At 50.8% G+C, this 10,552-nt stretch overlaps 1 long non-coding RNA gene across 1 annotated transcript in view; it reads right to left on the bottom strand.

Moving 5' to 3' along the window:
- Positions 1-237: 237 nt before the first annotated feature.
- Positions 238-10,552, bottom strand: part of LOC309815308 — a 37,706-nt gene continuing 27,391 nt past the window's right edge. The window contains exon 3 of the long non-coding RNA XR_014295840.1: positions 238-568. This is a non-coding gene — a long non-coding RNA (uncharacterized lncRNA). The remainder of the gene's footprint in view (positions 569-10,552) is intronic.

Raw genomic sequence — 10,552 nt, 5'->3', positions numbered from 1 at the left:
CTCTGGGTGGTCAGACAACGTGACATTTATCTCCTTGCTGTTCTTGTCTGGTTCTTCCACTTAGAGCTGAGGGACCTTGAGCAAGTTACTTGACCTCTCTGTGCCTTAGTTTCCTCATTCAGGAAATGAGGATGACAATGGTACCCACCTCATGAGCATTAAAGCAGATGCTCCGGGCTTCCCTGGTGGCGCAAGTGGTTGAGAGTCCGCCTGCCGATGCAGGGGACACGGGTTCGTGCCCCAGTCTGGGAGGATCCCACATGCCGCAGAGCGGCTGCGCCCGTGAGCCATGGCCGCTGAGCCTGCGCGTCTGGAGCCTGTGCGCCGCAACGGGAGAGGCCACAACAGTGAGAAGCCCGCGTGCCGCAAAAAAAAAAAAAAAAAAAAAAAAAAAGCAGATGCTCCATTATCGCCATCATCATCATCATCACCACCACCATCATCTCTCCATTTCCCCGATTTCCATAGTGTGCTACTGACTGCACGTCCAAGGGCAGGAACAGGATTTCCTTGCGCCCTCCAGGGCTAGCTCTTGAGTACAGCATCCTTCCAAGAGCAATTTAGGATTCTAAGGGTAGAAAGTGACACACACACCCCCCACCACAAAAAAAAGAAAATTAATCCAACCTGGCTTAAGTCAGAAGAGAGTCAATTTGCTATAGCAGCCATATGCTGTGCCCTCCTCTGAGGGTCACCAAACGGACTGCTCTTCTTAAACACCCAAACCGCCATGACAATGTCATCTCTTCAGATAGGCCTTTGGGGGCTCCCCATTTATTCAACACTGAGTACCTACTCTATGCCACACTCTGTTCTAGGCACTATGGAGCTGCTGTCAACAACACAGATGAAAATCCCTTCTCTTGTGGAGCTGACATTCTAGTGGGGGAGACAGAGAAGTAACAAAATAATCAAGTATTCTATAGAGTATATCAGGCGGCTCCAAGTCTGAGTGAAATAAATCAGGAAAGTGTAGAAGAGGTTCATAGGTGTGTGAATTTGAACAGAGGGGTCAGGGCAGGCCTCACTGAGGGGATAACCTGTGAGTCGAGACTTGAAGGAGGTACAGGAGGGAGCCATGGAGATATTGGGGGAACAGCATTTCAAGCAGAGGGGTCGGCAGGTACAAAGGCCCTGGGGCAAGACTGGACCTCTGTGAGGTGGGGATTGTCTTGTTCCTGGCTGCATCCCCAGCAACTAGAGTGGCGGTTGGCACACAATGGAGTTTAACAAATATAGCATGATGGATGAAAAGCTCAGGGATGGGCTTCAGGAACAACTTACTCAAGGCTCAAATGATGGCCTCAGGGTTGTTACCTCCTCTATCTGTTGACTTTATTCTCAGATAACTTTTCTCCCCGGGGTCCAAGGTAACAACACAGCTTCAAATCCCACTCGGGAGAAAACATCTATTTCTCAGTATTCCCAGCAAAAGCTCCATCACAGCTCATTGGCTGAGTGGATCACATGTCCATCCCTTACCAAGTCCCTGAAACCAGTGGATTGGATGTGAGAGTGGCCTAGGACCCAGTCACAAAGCCCATCCACACCACACTGAGACCGGGGAGAAGAACCCAAAGGGAAGTTGGAGGCTATGGCTGGAAGGATGCTGGACAGGTAAAAAGCCACAGTTGTGCAGAACAATCATAACAGCCAAGATTTATTTATTCACTTATATTGAGCACTCCAGCTAATGTGCATTTAATGCTCACAACAGCCACATGAAGCAGGTTAGCCCCGTTTTACAGATACAGAAACTGAGGCCAAGAGGAAACTGAAGCTTGAGATTTCACAGCTAGTCAGTGGCAGAGCCTGAGGTCTGCTGGCTCAAAGGGAGCCCAGAGCCTCCACAAGGCTCAGCCCTGAAATCTCCTGTGCTGTGTGGTGGCCACCCTTCACCACGCCAGGGCCAGGCTGGCTGGACCAACCACTGAGCTGGAGGTGGAAGCCCTGAGCAAACTGGGAACACAAAGGAAGCTACCTCTTTGATAGAGAAAGAGGGAGAGACCCACTCAGGGCAGGCTCCCAGTGGGCCCATGGGGCTGGGGAGGCCGCTGGTGGAGGCTAGAGGCACATGACCCCAACTTGTTTCTCAAATGGAAGCTGAGGTAGGGGTAGGAGGCCAGTGGGAGGGTGGGCTGCCTCTCAGGTCTGGGGTCCTGAGAGGTCTGGATGAGGATGGAATGAGGACAGGCGTACAACCTGTCAGGAACTCAAGGAAGAACCTGGTATTTATGGTGTGCCTGCTGTATACCCGAGCCCTGACAGCCACACCTCCTTCCAAGCTCAGGAGGACACCAGCAGCCTGCTGTCGGGAAGCTGATCCACGTGCTCTCCTCGGCATCCCCAGCACCCAGCCCAGCACAGTGCCTGGCACACAGCAAGAGCTCAAAAAATGTTTGCTGAATGAACCACCCAACAGCCCCGCAAAGGAGGTAAATTCTTACCCCCATTGCCAAGATGAGGAAACTGAGGCTCAGACAAGTATTGGGGTCCAGCTGGGCCCAGCTTCCCTGGGGAGCATGCCTGGGAAATGCTGTAGCGGTGAAGTCTGGAGCAGATGGATCTCAGGTGGAAATGGCTGGCCAGGCACTCGGAGACCCATGGGGCAGCTGCCCCCCTGGGGTAACCAGGGCCCTGCTTTCACAGAACCTTTGCTCTTCCCCTCTCTAGCCTCAGTTTCCTTGTCTATGAAAGGGGAATGATCATGCCCACCCCATGACTGAAGGGGGTAGATCAGATCACAGAGGCCAAGGGCAGGGCCCTGCTATCTCCCAGCAGAGCTCTGGGAGGGCGTGTGAGTCGGGATGTATTTGCCCCCAGGGCACTGTGTCTGGGACAGGGAGGTGCCCACTAAGCGCTGGCCTGAGTGGGGACCAGTGCTCAGTAAATAACACTGCTGCTGCTGCTGCCGATGCCGACTAGGGAGAGCCCCTCCCCCAGCCCTCTGCCACACTCGCTGTCTCCCCGCGCTTCTTTCCCAGTCCCCTCCTTCTTTTTCTTTTTCTTTTTCTTTTTTTTTTTTTTTTGCGGTACGGGGGCCTCTCACTGTTGTGGCCTCTCCCGTTGCGGAGCACAGGCTCCGGACGCGCAGGCTCAGCGGCCATGGCTCACGGGCCCAGTCGCTCCACGGCATGTGGGATCTTCCCGGACCGGGGCACGAACCCGTGTCCCCTGCATCGGCAGGCGGACTCTCAACCACTGCGCCACCAGGGAAGCCCCCCCTCCTTCTTTATTCCTTCCCCCTCCTTGCTCCCACCCCCTCCTCCATCCCAGTCTTCCCCCTCCATCACCCCATTTCTCTACTCTCCCTCCTACACCCCCTTATTGCTTTTTCCTCCCCCACCCACCCCCCTCTTTATTTTTCCTCCCTTCCCCACCCACCTGCTTTATTCCTCCTGAGCCCTCCTCTTTCCCAACACATCGTGTCAGCCCCCCCTTCCTCTCTCATCCCTGCCCTCCACCTTATTCCACCCCTTCCCCCTCCAGCACCTTATTCTCTCACCCCCTCCCACCCAATTCTTCTCCTCTCCACCCCCAACCCCACCCCCTGGGCGCTAGGCCTGGCTGGCAGGGGGTTTTGACAGAAGGCTCTCAGGAAGTGCCTTCCCCTCACCTCCTTCCATGGTCCCTCCCTCCCTGGTGGTGAGGGCTTCTGGGGGGCTGCCGAGTGATACTGCCCAGACCAGCATACGACGGGCCCAGGGCTCCCCACCAGCTGTCCCCAGGAAACTGCAAACCTGCCAGCCACAAACCACAGGGTCTGCCCCACCACTGTGCACTTCCCTTGATGCCCTAAACACAATCCCCCACTCTTCACCTCCTCAATCTCCAGCGCCCCTCCAGCCGAATCCTACGTGCCCTCAAGGCTCAAGTGTCAGAGACAGTTCATATGGCCATGTATTTGTTTCCTAGGACTGCCACAATAAGTTACCACCAACTGGGTGGTTTAAAACAACAAAAATTTACCATCACATTCTGGAGGCCGCACGTCTGAAATCAAGGTGTTATCAGGGCCCCAGGAGGTCTGGAGGCTCTAGGGGAAAAATACTTTACCTCTTCCAGCTTCTGGGGGCTGTCAGCAATCCTTGGCTTCCTCAGCTGTGCCCACATGACTCCAATCTCTACCTCTGTCTTCTCTGCGTGTCTATTCCTCTTCTGTCTCTTATGACACTTGTCCTTGGATTTAGGACCCACCCAGGTGATCCAGATTACCTCATTTTAATATCCTTAATAACATCTGTAAAGACCCTTTTTCCAAAGAAGGTAACAGGGTCTAGGGATTTGGATGTGGACATATCTTTTTAGGGGCCACCATTCAAATGTACTCAGACTATGTCCAAGCTAGAGCTATGTTAACTCAAAGGGAGATAGAGCAGCTATTAAAATTTCAGTTCAAAAGATATAGAGAACAAACTAATGTTTACCAATGGGAAGAGGGGGGAGGGGCAATATAGAGGTGGGGGTGTGGCACATACAGTGGGCACTGAACTACATTGAATTCAGTCTTTCTTTTCTTTCTTTCTTTTTCCTGAAGAAACATCTTCCATCCCTAAAAACAAAGGCGGAAATGATTTACTCTCTGTAAATTGGTTAATATATGTAAAGTGCTGGGCCTAGTGTCTGATCCACAGAGATGTAGTCATTATTACCCCGTGACAGGGCATTTTATGCAAGTCCTTTCAGGTTGACTCTGTTACTTGCCCTTTACAACTCTGCAATGTAGGCAAGGCAAACCTTAGGCTGCCCATCTTGTAGAAGAGGAAACTGAGGCCCACAGAGGGGAGATGAGTTGAGGTCTCCCAAGAGTGGCCCAAGGTTCATCCAGTTACATTATAATGCCTCTCTGTGGAGAGGAAGCCCAAGGCAGGGCTGGGATAAGACAGATTTCTGAAAGAGGTGTCACAAGTGGGATTTGGGGGTAGACTAGCTTTTTAGAAATGCTAGGCAAAACATTCTCTGACGTAAATCGTACCAATGTTTTCTTAGGTCAGTCTCCAAAAGCAATAGAAATAAAAACAAAATAAACAGGACCTATTAGGACCTAATCAAATTTACAAGCTTTTGCACAGCAAAGGAAGCCAAAAACACAATGAAAAGACAACCTACAGAATGGGAGAAAATATTTGCAAATGATGTGACCGACAAGGGCTTAATTTCCAAAATATATAAGCAGCTCATACAACTCAACAACAACAAAAACAAACAACCCAATCAAAAAATAGGCAGAAGGGGCTTCCCTGGTGGCGCAGTGGTTGAGAGTCCGCCTGCCAATGCTGGGGACGCAGGTTCGTGCCCCGGTCTGGGAAGATCCCACATGCCGCGAAGCGGCTGGGCCCGTGGGCCATGGCTGCTGAGCCTGCGCGTCCGGAGCCTGTGCTCCGCAACGGGAGAGGCCACAACAGTGAGAGGCCCGCATACCGAAAAAAAAAAAAAAATAGGCAGAAGACCTAAACAGACATTTCTCCAAAGAAGAAATACAGGTGGCCAATAGGCACATGAAAAGATGCTCAACATTGCTGATTATTAGAGAAATGCAAATCAAAACTATAATGAGGTACCACCTCACACCAGTCAGAATGGCCATCATGAAAAAGTCTACAAATAACAAATGCTGGAATGGGTATGGAGAAAAGGGAACCCTCCTACACTGTTGGTGGGAATGTAAGTTGGTGTAGCCACTATGGAAAACAGCATGGAGGTTCCTCAGAAAACTAAAAATAGAATTACCATATGATCTAGTAATCCCACTCCTGAGCATATAACCAGACAAAATTACCATTCAAAATGATACATGTACCCCTATGTTCATAGCAGCACTATTCACAATAGCCAAGACATGGAAATAATCTAAATGTCCATAGACAGATGAATGGATAAAGAAGATGTGGTACATATATACAATGGAATACTGCTGAGCCATAAAAAAGAACAAAATAATGCCATTTGCTGCAACATGGATGGACCTAGAGATTATCATACTAAGTGAAGTAAGTCAGAAAGAGAAAGACAAATACCATATGATATCACTTATATGTGGAATCTAAAATATGACACAATTGAACATATCCATGAAACAGAAACAGAATTACGGACATAGAGAACAGTCTGGTGGTTGCCAAGGGGGAGGGGGTTGGGGGAGGGATGCAATGGGAGGCTGGGGTTAGCAGATGTAAGCTTTTATATATAGAATGGATAAACAACAAGGTTCTACTGTAGAGCACAGAGAACTATATTCAATATCCTATGATAAACCATACTGGAAAAGAATATTAAAATATATATATATGTATAACTGAATCACTTTGCTGTACAGCAGAAATTAACATAACATTGTAAATTAACTATACTTCAATGAAAAATATGGATCGAGAGTTTACACACATAACAGGGTCTCAGTAAGTGTAGCTTATTAAGGTGGAGGATGGGTCCCAGGCTGAAGCCGGGAAGGTGACCCAAGAGACTTGTTGAGACCCAGGAAAGGAGTGTGGAGGCTGGCAGATAGCAGGAGGCCTGGGTCCTCTCCAGCCAGGGGGAGTACGAGCCTGGGCGGGCATCTTGGCCTGCAAGATGTCTACCCCTGGGGAAACTGTAGATGTTTCCTATAACAAGAGCAAGAGCCCCCAACAACATCCTTGTGCCAGAGGACATTCTCCCTCAGGGAGGGGTGGACACCAGCCATGCCCTTACGTCCCGGCCACGCCCCTGGTCCCTGGACCATGCCCTCCCTGACGCACCCCTCCCGGGTTCTCCATCTGCGCTCCAGTCCACCCGTTGTTGGCAGGTCCAGCACGGTGTGCCCTCGGCCCTCGCGAGGCCACCTCCTCCCTAGAGCCCCGTTCCCTCCCCGGCTAACACGCCCCACCCAGAACCCCTTCAAGTCAAGCCCTCACTTGGGCCCTCAGGCCATGCCCCTCACGGGTGTCTTCGGCCAGGTCCCCCCACCCCTTGATTCGGACCCTTTGCTTAGGCCACACCTCTTCTTTGAATCTCTGACCTCAGATCTCGCTCTCATCCTCGCCCTTCCTAGTGCAGCTGAGACGCCCCCGCCAGCGTGCTCGTGGCTGGGCTCCCCCACTGCCCCTTCTGCATCCCCTGACTGGCACCACAAGAGAGTGTGCATCCTCTTCAGGTCGAGGCGAGAAGGCATGAATCAGACCTGGAGCACGTGGACCTGAGGGGCCACTGTGGCCGCATGTGTGGTGGAACACATCCTCCCCCAGCCTCAGGACCCTCCCTCCCGGGGGGCGGGGCAGCGTCCTTCTCTCTGGACCCTGCCTTCCAGGGTAGGGGCGAGAGTTGCCTGAGCTGCAATGGCTACTCTCTTGGGCCTGCAACACCAACATGAGTACCCCCCTTCTCCCCTTTCTCCTCTGGACCCCAGCCCTCAGACCCTTGGCCCCTTTAGCCATGGGGACAGAGAGGCATAAACCGACTACCAAAGGGCCTCAGCCAGCTGCCTGCCATGTCCTCAGAAACCTGCGAGGGCCATGCCTGCTGATTCGAGTATCTTTGGTTGCCTCATGTATTTTGATATTGTCTGTATATTGGGGGTTCAATTCATATCTGTTCAATGAATGGCTGAGAAAACAAAGCACTGCTTTAATAAATGAATCCATTGTGTGTCAAGTCAGTCTTTGGGGAAATGTGCTAAGTCTCCTGTACTAGTCATTAATGCCATTACCATTATGAGCATTCTGTGGTCAAAATTTTCTTCATCCATTCAAAGTTGAGAGGAAAAGGTAAACATTTGCAGGGTGCACCTCACAGCCAGAAATCCAACTGCCTCTCCATGGAGTCCGGATGGAGAATCGCCTCGCATCACAGCTTTGGGTGCTGGTTGGCTGGCCCCATCACCTGGCTTAGACACTGGAATGTAACTTCAACTGTTCCTGTTTTCCGGCATGTTTTCTGGTCTTCTTTTCTTGAGACTTTTGCCACCAAGTCTTTCCATTCATTATAAAAATATTGTAGGCCATGTTTGCTGGAGGAGATCTAAAACAAAACACAGAGGAACTGTACTGCACAACTAAATGTGTAGCAATTCCTACCGGCTACTCCGTGGGAGGAAATAGAGGCTGATGTTTCTGAGGGGTGAGGACTCTATGTACTTCCCATCAGGAAGGCTTGTCATGTGTGAAATTCATTTTGCCTCGGGGCACCACAGAGTCTCTGGGAAAATCCTTTCCCGCCACATTCTCGTAACTAATGTAGGTTCTCCACAGCTTTGATTCGTCTCTGTGGGATGGAACCAGTCTTCACCACTTCACCCCGCCCCACTGCACCACACAGCTTGCAGGATCTTAGTTCCCTGACCAGGGGTCGAACCCGGGCCCTGCGCAGTGAGAGTGCGGAGTCCTAACCACTGGACCGCCAGGGAATTCCCCTTCACCACTTTTGATACCTCTGAGAGACACGGAAGGGAAATGGTGGATCCAATGGATAAGCCCCAGTCAGAACTGTGAAGCGGGTCAAACTTATTTCCAAGAGGTCTTTAAATCTTCTCTAACTTCTGCCATATTCAGGGTTCCCCTTTTGCTTCAGGGGACCCACTTCTCTCTCCCTGCTCTCCCAGAAAGCTGGGTGGGAGGCGATGGTGGCTGGCCAGAATGGGTTACCTGTCCCGGGAGCCTGGCATTTCCAAGGACACTTTTAGGGAAAGCAATACAACTCTTGTGGGGAAATTTAAATCTGCAGAGTTTGGCGGGGATGGGCTGGGGGGGTGGACACTCCACCTCTCATCACACACCACGGCCCCCTTTCTCTGTGGACAGGCTGAGGACCCAACACAGTGCTGGGCAGGACGTGAGGGGCCTTGGAGAGCTGCTTTTCCCCGTGATCAGGAACGTGGGTCCCAAGGGATACAAACCAAGGCACATAATTTCGAGGTGCAATTACTGCAAATGCATAATCTTGTAAACCCTTTGCTTTCTAGTGCCTGCTCCTGGTTAGAGCCACTGTGCTTGAGCCCTCTCACCAGGGGGAGAGTTGAAGTACTTAACAAGTGGTACAGACATACACTGACTACTGAAAATGGCCACTGCTGGAGCAGGGCCCTGGAGGCCCTCTCACCGCACCCCTCCGCCCCTCCGCACCAGCCATTAACCCTTCACTTGCTGGGTCACGGGGAAGACTGGGAAGTCTGGGGAGGTCCTGGGAAGGGGCTGTTCACCAACCAACAGAGGCATCTTTCAATATTCTAACCATCGGCGTGGCTGTAGCAGTGTGAACGAGCTAAACATCGGCCTCCTCTCCTCTCCTCCACAGCCTCATCCTGCCCCACACACTTGGAGCTATACTTTGCCTTTCTTTTCGACATCCATATTCCTGTTTTCCAATCTTCCAGCCAGAGACTGTACCACCTCCTCTTTCAGCGGCCCTCAGTATGGGAAGAGGTATGGCCTCACCTACGGTGGCCTTCAGAGGCAAGGATGGCCCAAACCAGGAAACCCCGAACCCAGCTGCGCATCACAACCACAAGGCAGTGTCTGAAAACCAATGGCCTGGGTGATCCGCACGTCTAGGAAGCACGTCAGCTGATGCTGACGCACAACCAGGCTCAGAGGTCCCCACTGTCCTCCTCAATCCAGAGTCAGAGGAAATTCTGGGGCAACGTTGGTACAAAAACCTGTGAGTTCTTGGAAGGAAGGCGGGCGCTAAGAGCTACTCACAACGGCTGTTTCTTCCTGATGTACGTGACCAACGCCAGCAGCAGCAACACTGTGGCCGTGAGGATTCCTGCCACCGAGACAGCGGCGATGCTGATGTCCCTCTGCAGAAAGTGCAGAAGCTGTGCGCGTGGCATACTCCTGCTTGGAACATCTAAATGAGAAGACACACGGCCAAGTAAACAGAGCGACGACCCTGTATGCCTTTGTAGGGACAACCGGTTGGTTCTGCTTGGAGCCAGAATGAAAACCTTAGCATCTTAGCTGCTGGTTCCACAAGTCCTCTTGGGGAATAAACTGGCTGTGTTTAGGAAAGGATATTCATAACCTTTGATGGTGGAGGTGAGACGCTGAGGGTATGAGCCGGCAAACAGCAAAGCAACCAGTTTGGAGGAGGTGAGGAGAGGAATAGAGGAGAGTGAAGATGGAGGGGGAGACGGGGCCACTACAGGAGGTGAAAAGTCCCGTTACAATGGCTTTTAAGAAAAATGGAATTACCCAACACAGCCATAAATAAATCTAAAAAAAGAAAAATGGAGTCAACAGCCATAAAAAAGAGTGAAATAATGCCATTTGCAGCAACACAGATGGACCTAGAGACTGTCATACTAAGTGAAGTAGGTCAGACAAAGACAAATATCATATGATATCGCTTATACATGGAATCTAAAAAAACGATGCAAATGAACTTATTTACAAAACAGAAACAGACTCACATAGAAAACACATTTATGGTTACCAAAGGGGAAATGGGGGAAGGGAAAAATCAAGAGTTTGGAATTAGTAGATACAAACTACCATATATAAAACAGATAAACAACAAGGTGCTACTGTATAGCACAGGGAACTATATTCAATATCCTGTAATAAACCATAATGAAAAA

Source organism: Mesoplodon mirus (genome assembly GCF_964341445.2).
Source record: "Mesoplodon mirus genome assembly, chromosome: 14".
Classification (NCBI taxonomy): Eukaryota; Metazoa; Chordata; class Mammalia; order Artiodactyla; family Ziphiidae; genus Mesoplodon; species Mesoplodon mirus.
This window is presented reverse-complemented; position numbering and strand designations above follow the sequence as displayed.